The following is a 12506-nucleotide window of genomic DNA, read 5'->3' as shown; positions in this document are numbered from 1 at the left end:
GGAAAGGTTTAACTATGCAAATAATTCCTATTGGCTTTGAGGGAAACATTATCCAACTTTGGCTTCACTGACCCTGTCCTCTACTGGTTCTCCTCCTATTTCTCTGACCTCTTTTTCTCCCCCTCTAGACTGTAAGCATCCTCTCAGGATCATACCTGGAGAGTTTCCAGTACTCTACCAGTCTTGGTTATGGGAGGGAGGGTGAATCAGAGGCCTATCCAATCCATTCCTAGCTTGGGCAATGGGGAACAAGTGGAAGGCAATCTGCTACAAGTCAAAACTCACCCATGCTGGGCAACAGTGGCATGGGAGACTCGAGTTTACTGTGTGGAAGGTGGCAATGGTAAACCACTTCTATATTTTTACCAAGAAAACTCTGTGGATGCACTACCAAAACGATTGCAGATGGAGAGTGGGGTGTTCTGGGAGAGATGTTCCTGCGGTGTCACTGTGGGTCGGAAATGACTTGACGGCATAAGACAAGATTGTAAGCTCTTTTTGGGCACAGAACGTGTCTGCTAATTGTGTTAGATTGTATTCTCCCAAATGCTTAGTACAATGTTATGCACCTAGTAAGTGCTCAATAAATATGATGGAGTGATTTTCAGTCTCTGTCACTGGCTCCCTTGTCTCCCACCCCCTAAATGTGGCAGCCCCTCAAGGTTCAGTTCTGGGTCCCCTATTATTCTCCATTTACACTCACTCCCTTGGAGAGGACATTTGCTTTCATGACTTCAATTACAACCTCTACCCGAATGACTCCCAAATCTACACCTCCAGCTCTGACCTCTCTCCTCTCTAGTTTCACATTTCTTCATACCTTCTGTTATCTCTACTTGTATGTCCTGCCAACACCCCAAATTTAACATGTCCAAAACAGATCTCATCTTTCCTCCCAAACCCTCTCCTCCCTGCCAATTATCTGTCATGATAAACATCACCATCCTCCCTGTCTCACTAGTTCAAAACCTTGACTTTATCCTCAAGTCATTATTCAACCCACATATTCAGTGCTATAAAATCCTGTCGACTCCATTTCATTCATTCAATCATATTTATTGAGCGCTTGCTGTGAGCATCTCTAGAATACGCCCTTTCCTCTCCACCCAAACTGCTTCCATGCTTATCGGAGGCCTTGACATAGCCTGCCTTGAATCATGCATCAGCTTCTTCAGTGACCTCATTGCCTCCTGCCTCTTCCTTCATCTAATCCATATTACACTCTGCTTCCTGGGTCATTTAAAAAAAAAAATCATTTTGTGCCTGTCTCCCCACTCCTCCATAACCTCCAATGGTTTCCCACCTGTCTCCACATCAAACAGAAAACAGAAACTCTATATCATCATCTTTAAGGCACCAAGTAGCTCTCTCCTCCCTATGTAGCCTTGCTCCTCTTCCTCTACAACCCAACCTGCACAATTCACTCCTCTAACACCAATCCACTCACTGACCCTCATTCTCATCTCTAACCCCCCACCCCTTGTTCATGTCCTTCCTCCTGCCTGGAATTCTCTCCCCTGGAAAGATCCCCACTCTCCCCTATTTTCAAGCCCTACTAAAATCATACCTCTTCCAGGAAGCCTTCCTTGACTAACCTACCCTTTTCTCCCTCCCTTCCATGTTGCCTATGCACTTAGGTCTGTAGGCCCTAACAACTTTGATGTTCACCCTCCCTTCCCCGACTGCAGCACTTAATTAATTCATTCAATTGTATTGAGTGCTTACTGTGTGCACAGCACTGTACTAAGCACTTGGAAAGTACAATTTGGCAACAGATAGAGACAATCCCTACTCAATAACGGTTTCACAGTATCCTTGTACACTGTTGCTTCACCTAGCTGTAATGTATTAGACAGTAAACCATGGACTGTGAGCTTGTTATGGGCAGGGAAAGTGGCCACTAATTCTGCTGTATTGTACTCTCCCAAACCCTTAGTACAGTGTTCTGCACACAGTAAGTGCTCAATAAATACCATTAGTTGATTATTTTAATGTCCATCTTTCCCATTAGACTGTAAGCTCCTTTAGGACAGGGATCACATCTACCAACTCTGTGTATTGTAGTCTCCCAAGTGCTTACGAGAACACTCTACACACAGTAAGTGCTCAGTAAATAGCACCGATTGATTCATGCAGTTGTCTTAAGCAGCGTAGCTCAGTGAAAAGTGCACAGGCTTTGGAGTCAGAAGTCATGGGTTCAAATCCCGGCTCTGCCAATTGTCAGCTGTGTGACTTTGGGCAAGTCACTTCACTTCTCTGGGCCTCAGTTACCTCATCTGTAAAATGGGGATTAAGACTGTGAGCCCCCTGTAGGACAACCTGATCACCTTGTAACCTCCCCAGTGCTTGGAACAGTGCTTTGCACATAGTAAGCACTTAATAAATGCCATCATTATTATTATTATTCAAAGTGCATTTATAGTTACTCATTCCCACTTTCAAGGGAAAAAAAAATCTCTCCTCCAGGGGTGCAGAGAGCAAATGGAAGCTTGCCCTCCCACTGGGTTGGAATACTCAGATGATTATAATAATAATAATGATGATAATGGTATTGGAAAAGTGCTATGTACCAGGCACTGAACTAAGCACTGAAGTGGATACAAGCAAACCAGGTTGGGCGGAGTCCCTGTCCCACGTAGGGCTCACAGTCTCAATTTCCATTTTACAGATGGGCCCAGAGAACTGACGTGACTTGCCCAAAGTCACACAGCAGACAAAGCGGCAGAGCCAGCATTAGAACACATGATCTTCTGACTCCCAGACCTGTGGTCTATTCACTAGGCCATGTTGCTTCTCAATTACCTGTCTGGCACCAGCTAGCCTTTTTTCTAGGTCTCCCCAGGCTGTCTTTGACTTCCCCATTGGAGAAAGCTTGTCCTTCCTCTTGCTAACATAAGAGCATCAGCCTCTGTAGAAGCTGTGACCTAAACAGACAAGATCCCTTTTTTGGTTCCAGGAGGCCTATTTTGATTGTTTTATCAGTTCAGGGGGTTTGGTTCCATTTTCAATCCTGCACGATTCCCTTTGTTGTGAGTTGACATTTTCTCATTGCATTTTCCCTCCTCACTCCTAAATTCTGAATTTCTCTGGGGCAGGGACAGTGCCTTTTACAAAATCTCCTTGAAAACTTCCTCAGTGCCTACACCAGTCCAATACTGGACTGGAGGAAACTTAAGCATTCTGTTGATGAAAATGACTGGGAATTCTTTGTGTTTGTGAAAGGATATCACAGTTCCACCCTCCAAAACCTCAGTCACCTTTCTCTGCATTTACCTGTTTTAACCCTGTGGTATCTGATAATTGAGCCAATTGGTCTCAGTATCCTCCCACCTACTTCACCTTCAGTGAAATTATCTCTTCTAGCTCACTGATCTGCTGATTGACTTTAGCTGATTTAGTGAAACACCCATGTAATATTATGCAGATCTTGAATATGAAACTGACCAAGCTCTTAGGGAAGCAGGCTAAATAGGGGTGTCTGGTGCCTGAAAATTTGGACATAAATCAATCCAGACAAATTTACTGCAAGAGAAACAACTTCCAGCAAACAAGAAATTCAACCTCTTCTCTGTCTTGGAGAGAGAGAAATGGGAGAAACAGCATGGACAAATAAAAAGAGCATGAGCCTGGGAATCAGAGGACCTGGGTTCTAATCCCAGCTCTGCCACTTGTCTGCTGTATGTCCTAAGGCAATTGCTAACCACCTCTGTGTCTGTTTCCTCATCTGTAGATGAGGACCTTCCTTCCCCTCAGACTTTGAGCCCATGCAGGACAGGAACTGTGGGAATGTGTCTGTTGTTGTATTGTACTCTCCCAAATGCTTTGTTATAGTGCTTTGCAGCCAGTAAGCGTTCAATAAATATGATTGAATGAATGAATATTTGGCACATAGTTGAAGCTTAACAAATACCACATTTGTTACAATATTTTCCATGGGCTTAAACCTACGATGGTGAAAGAATGGTACGGTGCCTGGGCACATAGTAAGTGCTTCCATATCAAACAAAAACACCTCACCATTGGCTTTAAAGCACTCCATCACCTTGCCCCCTCCTACCTCACCTCGCTTCTCTCCTCCAACCCAGTCTGTACACTTCCCTCCTCTGGTGCTAACCACCTCACTGTGCCTTGATCCCTCCTTCTTCGCCACTGACCTCTGGTCTGGAACGCCTTCCGTCCTCAGATCCAGCAGATAATTACTCTCCTCCCCTTCAAAGACTTAAGGCACATCTCCTCCAAGAGGTCTTCTCAGACTAATCCCCACCTTTCCTCATCTCCCACTCCCTTCTGCATCATCCTGACTTGCTCCCTTTCCTTTTCCTCCCTCTCCTCACCTCAAAGAACTTACGTATATATCTGTAATTTTATTTGTTTATATTGAGGTCTCTTTACTTGTACTGATGTCTGTCTCCCCCCCCCCCCCCCATTCTAGACTGTGAGCTCACTGTGGGCAGGGATTGTATCTATTGTTGTATTGTACTTTCCCAAGTGCTTAGAACAGTATTCTGCACACAGTAAGTGCTCAATAAATATGATTGAATGAATGAATGAACAAGTAATATTATTAACAGGGGCAGCATCTCATTGGCTGTTGGTTCTCAGCCTTAGCTTCTGCTCCCTGCCTCTACCCCAGCCTCACAAATCCATCCTATTTACTCCTCTGTCAAAGCCCCCCCCCCCTTAATAATAATAATGTTGGTATTTGTTAAGTGCTTACTATATGCCAAACACTGTTCTAAGTGCTGGGGTAGATACAAGATCATCAGGTTGTCCCATGTGGGGCTCGCAGTCTTCATCCCCATCTTACAGATGAGGGAACTGAGGCCCAGAGAAGTGAAGTGATTTCCCCAAAGTCACACAGCTGACAAATGGTGGAGCTGGGATTTGAACCCATGACCTCTGACTCCAAAGCCCGGGCTCTTTCCACTGAGCCACGCTGCTTCCCCTTCCACCCCAGTTCTTGCCTCCACCCCAACCCCTGCCTCCGCCCATGTTCAAAACCGGGACTTTGGAGGGCTAACTCAGCACTGTCTGGGTAGCCAGTTCAAATGGGAAGACACAGACCAGGAGTCAGAAGACCTGGTCTTAATCCTGACACCTCCACTTGCCTGCAGTGTGACCTTAGGCAAGTCACTTCTCTGGGATTCAGATTTCTTTTCTGTAAAATGGAAATTAAATATCTGTCCTCCCTCCTCCTTAGACTGTTAGCTCCAGGTGAGACAGAAACTGTATCTGACCTGATTATCTTGGATTTTACTCCAGTGCTTAGTACAGTGCCAGTAAGTAAAGTGCTTGGCACAAAGTAAGCCCTTAAAAAAAATGCCTCAATTATTATTACTAGCGTGTCTCAGTGGAAAGAGCACGGGCTTTGGAGTGAGAGGTCATGGTTCAAATCCCGGCTCTGCCGTGTGACTTTGGGCAAGTCACTTCACTTCTCTGTGCCTCAGTTACCTCATCTGTAAAATGGGGATGAAGACTGTGAGCCCCCCATGGGACAACTTGGTCACCTTGTAACCTCCCCAATGCTTAGAACAGTGCTTCGCATATAGTAAGTGTTTAATAAATGTCATTATAATTATTATTATTATTATTATAAGATGGTGCCCATTCTATCCACTAGGGATTTCTGGTTATCTGAAATGCCTGTAGATTCAATCCGCCTTTTCTGATGCTCCAAAGTAGGTCCAGAGACATGAAATCGAGGTTTCAGTTTTGAAGCATACCTTCTTAAACCAGACTGGCAAAAATGAAAGCTCCTCCTGGCTGAATGCAAAACCTGGGCAGGGCCTTTCACACCTGGTCCTCCCTCAGACAGCCAGATGACTGGCTTGGGAGTTTTTCCTTTGCTTTACGAGTAGATGCACTTGGACGCTCTAGACTGTAAGCTCATCGTGGGTAGGGAATGTGTCTGTTACACTGTACTTCCAAGCAGTTCATTGCTCAGAACATAGTAAGTGCTCAATAAATACGACTGACTGATTCCCCAGGTTCAGCCATTTTGTTCTCAGTGAGCAACAGCTGTTTCTACAATGCTCCTTTGGAGTTTTTTCCCCCGTGGCCTAAATGGGAGAACTCTTGCTTTATAGGAAGTGCAAGGACCCTTGCCAAAATCTACAGTCTAATTTTGAACTAGTGGATGAGATGCATAGGAAGCTCGTTTGGAAACTGCATTCCCACACCACAGAAATGTAATTGTGAATGAGCTCTTTATTTAAATAATTAATATGCCATTCAACTTCAGTGAGCGTGTTTTTAGCCAACAGGATAGGGAATCTGGAACTGTATGTTCTTGTCATATATTTAACTTTCTGAATTTCCAATCATCTTCTAATCCATCCTACATACTTTTCCCATAAGAACATGGTGTTTTGATAAACAACCTTACAGAGGAAACGGTTTACTAATTTGGTATGAGACCTTGAATGTCTCACACGTGTTTATGAAATCCTTATATTTTCATGTTAGAATTAATTGCTTTAACAACTATGTTGCCCTCTTTTTATGAAGGACTATAAAATATTATTATAATTATCATTTTTATTATTGCATTTGTTAAGCACTTACTATGTGCCAAGCACTGGTCTAAGTGTCAGGGTAGATACAATTTAATCAGGTTGTACATCACTCTGTGCTATAAGGAGAATGCAGTCTAAGTAGAAGGAAGAAAAGTATTGATTCCCCATTTTACATATGAGGAAACTGAGGCCCAGAAAATTAATCAATCAGTGGCATTTACTGAGCACTTACTATGTGTAGAGCATTCATTCATTCAATCATATTTATTGAGCGCTTACTGTGTGCATAGCACTGTACTAAGCTCTTGGGAAGTACAAGTTGGCAACATATAGAGACGGTCCCTACCCAACAGCGGGCTCACAGTCTAGAGCACTACATAAAGTGCTCGGGACAGTACAATACAACAGAGGTGGCAGGTATGTTCCCTGCCAACAATGAGCTTAAAGTCTAGAGAAGCTGTGATTTACCCCAAATCACAAAACAAGCAATTGGTAGAGCTGTGAATAGAACTGCTCTTTCCACTAGGCATACTGCATTCATTAATTCCTTTTTATGGTCATTGTTGTCATTTAGAAACTCTCAGAATACTTATGCATAAGAAAGGTCATGCCGATGTTCATGAAAATGCACTCGACATGATACAAGCAATGTTATCACCTTAGAAAAAAATGGTTAAATCCCAACTGTGCAATCTTTCCCGGTTCTTATACCATGCTCTGAACTCAGTAACTGCTTAGTAAATACTATTTATTGACCATTTTCTTCTCAAATGAGAGTTTGGTCAAACTGAAAGAAGCAGCCTACTGGAAAGAGCCACAGGCCTGGGAGTCAGAAGGACCTGGGTTCTAATCTTGGCTCTGCCACTTTTCTGCAGTGCGACCTGAGACAAAAAACTTCACCTCTCTGCCTCAGTTACCTCATCTGTGAAAATGGGGGTTAAAACAGTGCCCAACCCAACTTGCTTGTATCCACCCCTGCACTTAGCACAGTGCCTAACACATAGCAAGAGCTTAATAAATACCACAATTTATGAAGAACATTAGTGAGGTGTTTGGGGAAACAGCAGTAGAGACTGCAGAGAGGTAGCCAGCCATAGGGATCTTGAGGGAGGAGAGGCAGGAGGGATGGAGAACCAGCGTTAGGTAGCCCAACTCTGCCATCCCCCACATCAGCTCCCCAGAAATAGAGTGGTAGAAGCGGTGACAAATTGTCCCCTCCTCTTCAAGACACCCCCCATTCACCACCCTGAGCTCCTCTCCCTCACTTGCTTCTGCCACCCTCTGGGCAGCAGGGAGAGTGGCTATGGATTAGGCAGAAACTCATAAAAAATAATAATAGTAATAATAATAAGAAGAAGAAGGATTGCCCTGCCTTGATGATAATAAATAATGATGGCATTTGTTAAGCACTTACTATGGGCCAGGCACTGTACTAAGCACTGGGGTGGATACAAGCAAATTGAGTTGAATGTAGTCCCTCTCTCAAGTGGGGCTCACATTCTTAATCCCTATCTTTTAGACTGTGAGCCCACTGTTGGGTAGGGACTGTCTCTATATGTTGCCAACTTGCACTTCCCAAGCGCTTAGTACAGTACTCTGCACACAGTAAGTGCTCAATAAATACGATTGATGATTTTACAGATGAGGAAACTGAGACACAGAGAAGTAAAATGACTTGCCCAAGGTCATGCAACAGACAAGGGGCAGACCTGGGATTAGAACCCATGATCTTCTAACTCCCAGGTTCATGCTCTATTCACTATGCCATGCTACTTCTTGAAAACTTGGTTAGATGAAGTAGGTGGCAGTGCCTTAACCATATATGTATTGTAAAGGCCACTAGGACCTCTTCATCCTTCTCAAGGGGAGAGCTAACCTTCTCTCCTTTCATAAAACACAGGACATCTCTACTGGGATTGCCAAATCCAACGGCCTCTACTCCATCCTAATCTTCCTAGACCATTCAGCTGCCTTTGACACTGCTGACCATCCCCTTCTCCTGAAAACATTATCCAACCCTGGCTTCACTGACACTGGCCTCTCATTCTCCTCGTGTCTCTCTGGTCGCTCATTCTGTCTCTTTCGTGGGTTTCTCTTCTGTTTCCCACCCCCTAACTGTGGGGGGTCAGGTCTGGGCCCCTTCTATTCTCCATCTACACCCACTCCCTTGGAGAACTCGATTGCTCACATGGCTTCAACTACCACCTTTATGCAGATGATTGCCAAATGTACACCTCTGGCCCTGATCTCTCTGCAGTCTCTCATTTCCTCCTGCCTTCAAGACACCTCTACTTGGATGTCTTCCTGTCACCTCAAACTAAACAGGTCCAAATCAGAACTCCTTCTCTTCCCACCCAAAACCTATCCTCCTCCTGACTTTCCCATCACTGTAGTCGGTATCACCATCCTTCCTGTCTCACAAGCCCATAACCTGGGTGTGGGCTTTGACTCCTCTTTCTCCACAGCATTGCTAAACTCTGCCCTTTCCTCTCCAACCAAACTGCTACTACATCAATCCAAGCACTTATCCTATCCAACCTAGATTACTGTATCAGCCTCCTTGCTGACCTCCTTGCCTCCTGTCTCTCCTCACTTCAGTCCATACTTCACTCTGCTACCTGGATCATTTTTCTAGAAAATGTTCGGGCCACATTTCCCCACTCCTCAAGGACCACCAGTGATTGCCCATCCATCTCCGCATCAGACAGAAGCTTGTTACCACCGGGTTTCAAGCCCTCAATCACCTTGGCCCCTCTTACCTCTCCTCTCCTCTACTATAGCAACCCAGCCCCCACACTTTGCTCTTCTAATGCCAACCTACTCACTGTACCTCAGTCTCATCCATCTTACCACTGACTTTTCCCCCATGTCCTGCCTCTGGCCTGGAACGCCCTCCCTTTACATACCCGACAGAGTGTTACTCTTCCCCCCACTTCAAAGCCTTATTGAAGACACATCTCTTCCAAGAGGCTTTCCCTGACCAAGCCCTCATTTCCTCATCTCATCTCCCTTCTACATCCCCCTGACTTGCTCCCTTTATTCATCCTCCTCCCAGCTCACAGCACTTAAGTATGTATTCATAATTCATTTATTTATATTAATGTCTGTCATATAAATGTCATATAATGTCTGTCTCCCCCTCTAGATTATCAGATTATCATGAGCAGGGAATGTGTCTGTTAAACTGTGTTGTACTCTCCCAAGTGCTGAGAACAGTGCTCCGCATCCAGGAAGTGCTCAATAAATACAAATGATTAATTGGATATTCCCACTGACAACTCAAACTTAATATATCCAAAGCAGAACTCCTCATTGTTATACTGTACTCTCCCAATCACTTGGTACAGTTATCTGCACACGGTAAGCACTCAATAAATTTGATTGATTTCCACCCAAACCCACCCTGTATCTTTTAGAGAAGCAGCATGGCATAGTAGATACAGCATGGGCCTGGGAGTCAGAAGGTCCTGGGTTCTAATTCTGCCTCCACCACTTGTCTACTGTGTGACCTTGGGCAAGTCACTTCACTTCTTTGTGCTTCAGTTACCTCATCTGTAAAATGGGGATTGAGACTGTGAGCCCCATGTGGCACAGGAACTGTATCCAACCCGATCTGCTTGTATCCATCCCAGCGCTTACTACAGTGCCTGGCACATAGTTAAGTGCTTAACAAATACTATTATTATTATTATTATTATTATTATTATTATTATTATTATTACCGTAGATAACCCCACTATCCTCTCAGTCTCGCAAGCCCAGAGCCTTGGCATTTTCCTTGACTTGTCTCTCTCATTCAACCTGCATATTTGGTCTGTCACTAAATCCTGTCGGTTCTGCCTTCACAATATCATTAAAATCTCCCCTTTCCTCTCTATCCAAATTATTATGCTGATTCAAGCATGTCTTGACTATTAGCCTCTTCACTGACCTCCCTTCCTCCTGTGTCTCCCCTCTCCAGCCTATACTTCATTCTGCTTCCTGGATCATTTTCTAAAATAAAGTTCATTCCATGATTCCTCAAGAACATCTGATTAGTTGCCCATCCACCTCTGCATCAAACAGAAACACCTTACCATCAGCTTTAAGGAACTCAAACACTCTGCCCCTTTCCTAACTCACTTTGTTACTCTCCTACTACAACCCAGTCCGCACACTTCACTCTTCAAAAACCAGCCTAAAATTCCCTCCCCCTTCATAGCCAACAGGCTACCTATATCCCCCATCTTCAAACTCTGTTAAAATCCCATCTCCTCCAAGAGGTCTTCCTGACTAAGCCCTCATTTCCTCTATTTGCCTCCCCTTCTGCATCACCTCTGTGCATGGATCTGTACCCCTCAAGCACTTGCTATTCATCCCACCCTTAACCCTGCAGCACCTGTGTATATATCCTTACACTATATCATTTCCCCTATCTGAAATATATTTTGTCTGTCTCCTCCTCAAGACTGTAAGCTCCCTGTTTCCAGGGCTCGTGTCTGCCAACTCTATTGTACTGTACTCTTCCCAGCATTTAATACAGTATTCTTCACAGAGTAAGCCCTTCAAATACCAATGATTGATAACTGTGGTATTAAATGCTTACTACTTGCCAGACACCCAGCTAAGCACAGGATTGATATAAGATAATCAGGTAGGACACAGCCCCCATCCTACTTGGGGTCCACCATCTAATTAGGATGGTGAATGGGTTTTTAAAGCCCATTTTCCAGATTAGGAAACTGAGGCACAGAGAAGTCAAAGGACTTTCCCAAGGTGTCACAGCAGGCTAGTGGAAGAGCTGGGAATAGAACCCAGGTCCTCTAATTCATTCCATTCTGAATACAAAAGTGGCAGTTTCTAATAACCAAGGGACATTCTTGGTTGATGTTAAACCAGTTTCATTCGCCCACGCCTTGGCAATGTCTCCAACCACATATTTTCCTCAGTTCTCCCTCTCTACTAACCACTGTCAGTGGATATCAGGTTTTGAGTCTTGAGGAGTTGCTTTGGCACTTACTCTAAATGTCACCTTCAAAATGCTTTCAGATTTTCCTGTCTTCCAAGAAGCTCTTCCATTTACACCTTCAAAGATAGGCAGCTGAATACAATGGACAAAATGTGAGGAATAAAGAATTGAAGTTGTCCACATATGTAACCTTGTAGAAAAAATGCTGCTTTTAAGGAAGCACTCAAGCCTTCTTGCAAATGGATTCAAAAGACAATGGTTTGTTTTTCCTGTGAAGCAGAGAATAGCTCTAGCCTTCTCTGCTCCTGCCTAGCCTGAAGAGCTTTTTTCAAAGTGCAGCTTTGAAATCACATGGTGAGTTTTTCTTTTAACCTTGAGAAGGGCTTTCAAATATGATAGAGGTGCTTCAGTTACCCTCTTGGCCTTTATCCCTACAAGAAGCTTTGTATCATTTTAAAATATGAGGAATTTTCTCAGACTGCTTAACCGGACATGTGAAGAAGAAACTTCAACTTTATAAGGGGAAGCAGCATGGCCTAGTGAATACAGTATAGGCTTGGGAGTCAGAAGGACCTAGGTTCTAATCCTGACTCTGTCACTCTTCTGCTGTGTGACCTTGGGCAAGTCACTTCACTTCTCTGTGTCTGTTACCACATCTGTAAAATGGGGATTAAATCCTACTCCCTCCTTATTTAGACTGTGTGCTCATGTTGTACGGGGACTGTGTCCAACCCGATTTGCTTGGATCCATCCCAGCCCTTATTAGGGTGTCTGCTACATCATAAGCATTTAACATTACTATCATTATTATTATTATTATTACTATCATTATCATAAAAGTGAGGATTCCATATCCCTCTATTTCATTCCTCAGCCTCACTGGCATTTTAAAGTTTAAAACTACAGAACTGTCCTCAAAGTGGCCATTTTGTGTCCATAAATATGGAGGTATCATGCAAAATAATCCCCAGGTCATCTGAGCAATCAAGGTAATTACTGGAAAAGTTCTTGCTGCCCCAAACCACTCTGTTATGGAGAATGAA

At 43.9% G+C, this 12506-nt stretch overlaps 1 non-coding gene across 1 annotated transcript; it reads right to left on the bottom strand.

Annotated features, from left to right (window-relative positions):
• Positions 1 to 8291: 8291 nt before the first annotated feature.
• On the bottom strand, positions 8292 to 8413 carry LOC119936109. Its single transcript, XR_005453645.1, has one exon. It is a non-coding gene; the product is annotated as a U6atac minor spliceosomal RNA (small nuclear RNA).
• Between the last annotated feature and the right edge of the window lie 4093 nt (positions 8414 to 12506).

This window comes from Tachyglossus aculeatus, chromosome 1 (assembly GCF_015852505.1).
Source record: "Tachyglossus aculeatus isolate mTacAcu1 chromosome 1, mTacAcu1.pri, whole genome shotgun sequence".
Taxonomy (NCBI): Eukaryota; Metazoa; Chordata; class Mammalia; order Monotremata; family Tachyglossidae; genus Tachyglossus; species Tachyglossus aculeatus.
This window is presented reverse-complemented; position numbering and strand designations above follow the sequence as displayed.